Raw genomic sequence first — 7402 nt, 5'->3', positions numbered from 1 at the left:
AACATGCACACAACTTGTATCACTATAAGACCTTGGTTCCTTTCTTGAACTGGCCAGATTCCATTATGGGTTCCAGAGTTATGGCCCCTGATAGGGCCAGAATTAGCATATTTTGACCTTGTCTGCACAATAGCAGCTTCATTTATCATTTGAATTTAATCAAACTTGCACAAAACTTGTGCCCCAAGAAGGTCTTGGTTCCTTTCTTGAACTGGCAAGATCCCTTAATTGATTCCAGAGTTATGGCCCCTAAAAGGGCCAAAATTAGCTATTTTGACCTTGTCTGCACAATAGCAGCTTCATTTATGATTTGATTTTAACCAAACTTGCACACAACTTGTATCACCATAAGATCTCGATTCCTTTTTACGAAGGGACATATCACATTATCGCCTCGGTGTCCGTCTGTCTGTATGTCTGTTGGTTAGAAATTTCCCTTCCACTCTGTAACTCTTGAACCCCTTGAAGGATTTCAAAGAAACCTGACACAAATGTTCACCTCATCGAAATGACGTGCAGAGCGCATATTTCGGATGGCTCACTTCAAGGTCAAGGTCACACTTGGGGTCAAAGGTCATATGACTTTGTTTTGTGTGTATATTGCTCTGCATTTGTGTCGATTGCAGTGCTCTTGTTTTTATTTGGCAGATCCTTCTTTTGTTGACTTACAATATTTTTTTTCAATTACTTCCCTTTTATGTTACTATAAATAGCTTATTTAGTAACTTTTTTATTATTGGCCATAGGGAAAAGCCGAGACCACTTTTCCGTGGTACAACATGGATGGTACCTCCAATTTTCAGGTGTATTTTGACATATCAGTACCTTGTAAGAATTTTTTTTCTTTTTGGTTAAATTCTTCCCTTTGTTGTTCCTGTCCTTTGGACTTAGATATTTTTTCTGAGGACTTAGATTTATTTTTAATTTCTTCCCTTTGTTGTTCCTATCTTTTGGGCTTCATCAGTCAAAATTTTGCTCCTATCCTCCATTGATGTAATCCTCCGGGCATGAAACTACTGGCCTGATTTGAAAATCATTTTATTTGAAGTAACTTTAAGAAAATTTCAACTATATTTTCTCATAATTCTTTTGATTGATATTGATTATGATTTTTTGACCTTCTTGTCCTTAAGTGCAATGATAACAGGTGAGTGATATAGGGCCATTTTGGCCCTCTTGTTTTTCGTTTCTGGGCCTTTAGTCATGTTATATGTTGGCTAAAGCTTGCAAACATTTTCAGGTTGACTAACGACTCTAGGAGGATACCTGTTTTTTGGGGTTCATTAGGTTTAAGGTCAAGGCCCCAGTGACCCGTTGACTGGACTGAAAATGCTTTCTGGACTAAGTCATAAAGTATACAGATAGAGGTTTCAAACTTAATACAGTGACCAAGTACCAGTACTTAATTTTCATCAAAGCCCATCCTACTAGGGTTTTAACATTGGATCTAACTGTTCTAGATCAATTACCAATTTCACTGGGTCAAGTCCCATAACTCTGACATGTAATTTGAGCAAATTATGCCCCCTTTTGGATTTAGAAAATTTTGGTTAAAGTTTTACATGCAAGTTACTGTCTCCAAAACTAATGCAGATATTGAATTGAAACTTCATATGTGTCTTTGGTGTTATAAAACTAGTTGATAGCATCAGGTCCCATAACTTTGATCTGCATTTTAGCCAAATTATGCATACAGTTATAACTAAAGGCATATACATGTAGCTTTGAAACTTATTTTTTCTTTTTCTAGACCAATTACCAACCTCACTGGGTCAAGTCCCATAACTCTTGACATGTATTTTGAGTAAATTATGCCCCTTTTGGGACCCCTTTAGTTACTATCTCCAAAACTAATGCAGATATTGAATTGAAACTTTGCATGTGTCTTTGGTGTTATAAAACTAGTTGATAGCATCAAGTCCCATAACTCTGACCTGCATTTTAGCCAAATTATGTCCCCTTTTGGACTTAGAAAATCCTGGTTAAAGTTTTGTGTGCAAGTACATACAGCTATATAGCTTTGAAACTTATATTTAGGTGAGCTTTTGTGACCGCTCAATGTCCGTCGTCCGTTGTCTGTCGTGCGTCCGTCAACATTTTCTAAAAAAATCTTCTTCTTGAAAACCACTGGGCAGAATTACACCAACCTTCACAGGAATGATCCTTGGGTGGTCCCCTTTCAAAATTGTTCAAAGAAATTAATTCCATGCAGAACTCTGGTTGCCATGGTAACCAAAGGGAAAAACTTAAAAAATATTCTTGTCCAAAACCACAAGATGTAGAGCCTTGATATTTGGCATGTGACATCATCTTGTGGTCCTCTATCAAGATTGTTCAAATTGTGCCCCTGGGATGAAAAGAAGCCCCGCCCCGGGGGTCAAAAGTTTTACATAGACTTATATAGGAAAAAACTTTTAAAATCTTCTTGTCTAAAACCACAAGACCTAGGCCTTTGATATTTTGTATGTAGCATTGCCTTGTAGTCCTCTACCAAAAATTTTCAAATTATTACCCTGGGATGAAAAGAAGCCCCGCCCCGGGGGTCAAAAGTTTTACATAGACTTATATAGGAAAAAACTTTTAAAATCTTCTTGTCTAAAACCACAAGACCTAGGCCTTTGATATTTTGTATGTAGCATTGCCTTGTAGTCCTCTACCAAAAATTTTCAAATTATTACCCTGGGATGAAAAGAGGCCCCGCCCCTGTGGCCTCAAGTTTTACATAGACTTTTATAGGAAAAAACTTTAAAAATATTCTTGTCTGAAACTACAAGACCCAGTAGGCCTTTGATATTTGGTATGCAGCATTGCCTTGTGGTTCTCTTTGAAGATTATTCAAATAGTGCCCCAGGGGTGAAAAGAGGCCCCGCATAAGGGGGTCTCAAGTTTTACATAGATTTCTGTAGGGAACAACTTCAACAAGAGGGCCAAGATGGCCCTATGTTGCTCACCTGAGAAACACACCTGTATCGCATACACAAGGTTTTTCTTTGATTTGACCTAGTGACCTACTTTTTGACCCAAGATGACCCATTTTCAAACTCGGCCTAGATTTCATTAAGGTTATCATTTTGGACTTAATTTCAGGAAGATCAATTGAAAAATACAGCCTCTACTGCATATACAAGCTTTTCCTTTGATTTGTCCTAGTGACCTACTTTTTGATCCCAGAGGACCCATATTCGAACTTGACCTAGATTTCATCAAGGAAATCATTCTGACCAAAATTCATGAAGATTAATTGAACAAGAGCTGTCCGTAAGACAGCCAAGCTCGACTATTCGAAATATTGTCACAGAAGCAGGAAATTATTACCCAAAATGTTAAATATCAAAAGAGTTTTAAGTTCGAAATGGGACATAATTTGACCAAAATGCATATCTGAGTTATGGGACTTGATGCTATCAACTAGTTTTATAACCCCGAAGAAACATGTTAAGTTTCAATTCAATATCTGCATTAGTTTTGGGGATAGTAACTTGCATGTAAAACTTTAACCAGAATTTTCTAAGTCCAAAAGGGGGCATAATTTGCTCAAAATACATGTTAAGAGTTATGGAAGTTGACCCAGTGAGGTTGGTAATTGACCTAGAAAAAGAATAAATAAGTTTCAAAGCTATATGCCTTTTGGTAATAGCTGTATGTACTTGCACGCAAAACTTTAACCAGGATTTACTAAGTCCAAAAGGGGGCATAATTTGCCCAAAATACATGTCAGAGTTATGGGACTTGATTCTATCAACTAGTTTTATAACCCCGAAGACACATGTGAAGTTTCAATTTAATATCTGTAGTAGTTTTGGAGATAGTAACTTGCATGTAAAACTTTAACCAGGATTTTCTAAGTCCAAAATGGGGCATAATTTGCCCAAAATACATGTCAGAGTTATGGGACTTGACCCAGTAAGGTAGGTAATTGATCTAGAAAAAGCAAAAAATAAGTTTAGACCTATATGCCTTTTAGTAATAGCTGTATGTACTTGCACGCAAAACTTTAACCAGAATTTTCTAAGACCAAAAGGGGGCATAATTTGGCCAAAATACATGTCAGAGTTATGGGACTTGACCCAGTGAGGTAGGTAATTGATATAGAAAAAGAAAAAATAAGATTCAAATCTATATGCCTTTTAGTAATAGCTGTATGTACTTGCACGCAAAACTTTAACCAGAAGTCCAAAAGGGGGCATAATTTGGCCAAAATGAAGGCCAGAGTTATGGGACTTGGTGCTATCAATTAGTTTTATAACCCCGAAGACACATGTGAAGTTTCAATTCAATATCTGAATTAGTTTTGGAGATAGTAACTTGCATGTAAAACTTTAACCAGAATTTTCTAAGTCCAAAAGGGGGCATAATTTGCTCAAAATACATGTTAGAGTTATGGAACTTGACCCAGTGAGGTTGTTAATTGACCTAGAAAAAGAATAGATAAGTTTCTAAGCTATATGCCTTTAAATGATAGCTATATGTACTTGCATGCAAAAACTTAACCAAGGTGTGACGCCGACCGCCGACGACAGGGTGAGTAGAATAGCTAGACTATTCTTCGAATAGTCGAGCTAAAAATACAGCCTCTATCGCATACACAAGGTTTTTCTTTGATTTGACCTAGTGACCTAGTTTTTGACCCCAGATGACCCGTTTTCGTACTCGGCCTAGATGTCATCAAGATAATCATTCTGACCAAAATTCATAAAGATTAATAGAAAAATACAGCCTCTATCGCATACACAAGGTTTTTCTTTGATTTGACCTAGTGACCTAGTTTTTGACCCCAGATGACCTATTTTCAAACTCAGCCTAGAATTCATCAATATAATCATTCTGACCGAAATTCATGAAGATTAGGTTAGAGACCACCAATTGTTTTCCCATAGACTTACATTGTAACATTATGGCGTGTACGGCCTTCCATACATCGAAACATGTATATCTAATTACAAGTCTTTCAAGAACTATCTTAGTTCTACCAAAATATCGCACGAAAAGCATACGAATAGTGATACTTTATTTAAGTAATTTTCGTGTGAATGAGATGACCCCCTGTTTACATCATTGACATGGCGGGAGAAATTCGTTTGATAAAACTTTTTTTCAATACACATAAAATGTAGCAAATTTTGTCAAAATGTATAATAAAATACTGTAAATGCAGTGAAAAAATATCAATTTTGAAAAAAATAATCACTTCCTGGGTTTGTTTACATGACTGACCAATCAGAACGCACAGACGTTACCTTATTCCCAGGTATACACTTACCTCATTCCCAGTAAGTTCCCTGTACTTTTTTGAATTTGTGGTCTCTGAGCATTAACTGAAAAATACAGCCTCTATCGCATACACAAGGTTTTTCTTTGATTTGACCTAGTGACCTAGTTTTTTTATCCCAGATGACCCATTTTCGAACTCGGCCTAGATTTCATCAAGATAATCATTCTGACCAAAATTCATGAAGATTAATAAAAAAATACAGCCTCTATCGCACACACAAGGTTTTTCTTTGGTTTGACCTAGTGACCTAGTTTTTGACCCCAGATGACCCACTTTCAAACTCGGCCTAGATTTTATCAAGGTAATCATTCTGACCAAATTTTATGAAGATCAGTTGAAAAAAACAGTCTCTATCGCATACACAAGGTTTTTCTTTGATTTGACCTAGTGACCTACTTTTTGACCCAAGATGACCCATTTTCGAACTCGGCCTAGATTTCATCAAAGTAATCATTCTGACAAATTTTCATGAAGATTAATTGAAAAATACAGCCTCTATCGCACACACAAGGTTTTTCTTTGATTTGACCTAGTGACCTAGTTTTTAACCCCAGATGACCCACTTTCAAACTCAGCCTAGATTTCATTAAGGTAATCATTCTGACCAAATTTCATGAAGATCAGTTGAAAAAAACAGTCTCTATCGCATACACAAGGTTTTTATTTGATTTGACCTAGTGACCTAGTTTCTGACCCCAGATAACCCATTTTCAAACTCGGTCTAGATTTCATCAAGGTTATCATTCTGACCAGTTTTCATGAAGATCAGTTAAAAAATACAGCCTCTATCGCATACACAAGCTAAATGTTGACAGACAGACAGACAGACAGACGACAGACGACGGACGCCGGACATCGAGCGATCAGAAAAACTCACCTGAGCATTGCTAAAAATCTTCTTGTCTGAAACTGCAAGGCCTAGGCTTTTGATATTTTGTGTGTTGCATTGCCTTGTGGTCCTCTACCAAAGTTGTTCAAATTATTGCCCTGGAGGGGGTGGGGGGTTGGGAAGAGGCCCTGTCCCGGGGGTTCCAAGTTTAACATAGACTTATAAGGAAATGAAATAAAAATCTTTTTGTCTGGAAGTTCAAGGCCTAGGCCTTTGATATTTGGTATGTATCATTGCCTAGTGGACCCGTAACAGGATTGTTTAAATTATGCCCCTGGGGGTATAAGAGGCCCCACCCTGGTGGTCACTTGTTATATGAGTTATATAGGAAAAAATACTTAAAAAATTATCAGATTATATTTCCTAGACTGTTTAATTATATTTACCTGATGTACTCAAGTGATTACATGTCACCTTACTGTGACCTTGACCTACTGACCTACTTTCTTGTTTTTTTTTGAGATACAGCCTTGAAATTTGGGTGACGTGTACAGTTTTGAATACTGATCTTAAAACTGATTTTCAGTTACCATGAATGTGACCTACTTTCTACTTTTTTAGCATCAGTTTGCCATTCGAAACATGTGGCTCATATTACTCAGGTGAGCGATTTAGGGTCATCATGACCCTCTTGTTTCTTTTTCTAGATCAATTACCAACTTCACTGGGTCAAGTCCCATAACTCTGACATGTATTTTGGGAAAATTATGCCCCCTTTTGGACTTAGAAAATTCTGGTTAAAGTTTTACATGCAAGTTACTATGTCCAAAACTTATGCAGATATTGAATTTAAACTTCACATGTGCCTTCAGGGTTATAAAACTAGTTGATAGCATCAAATCCCATGACTCTGATATGCATATTGGTCAAATTATGTCCCCTTTTAAACTTAAAACTCTTTTGATATTTTAACATTTTGGGTAATATTTTCCTGCTTCTGGGACAATATTTCGAATAGTCGAGCTTGGCTGTCTTACGGACAGCTCTTGTTTGACCTTGACCTTTGAGCTACTGACCCAGAGTAATAGGGATCTTTTATTTATTTTATTTGGGTTTTACGGTGCACCAACACAGTATCAGTATCGATGTAAAAGAGATAGGAAACCAAAATTTGTAGTCCCGTTTGATGCCATATAACCTATACAGTGTTGGTGCGCCATAAAACCCAAATAAAGTAAATAAAAGATCCCTATTGATTTTGGGTCAGTAGTTCAAAGGTCAAGGTCAAAAAGGACCTGACT

The sequence above is a fragment of the Mercenaria mercenaria genome, chromosome 10 (assembly GCF_021730395.1).
Source record: "Mercenaria mercenaria strain notata chromosome 10, MADL_Memer_1, whole genome shotgun sequence".
Taxonomy (NCBI): Eukaryota; Metazoa; Mollusca; class Bivalvia; order Venerida; family Veneridae; genus Mercenaria; species Mercenaria mercenaria.
The sequence above is the reverse complement of the archived record's forward strand: the minus strand, read 5'-3'. Positions refer to the sequence as shown.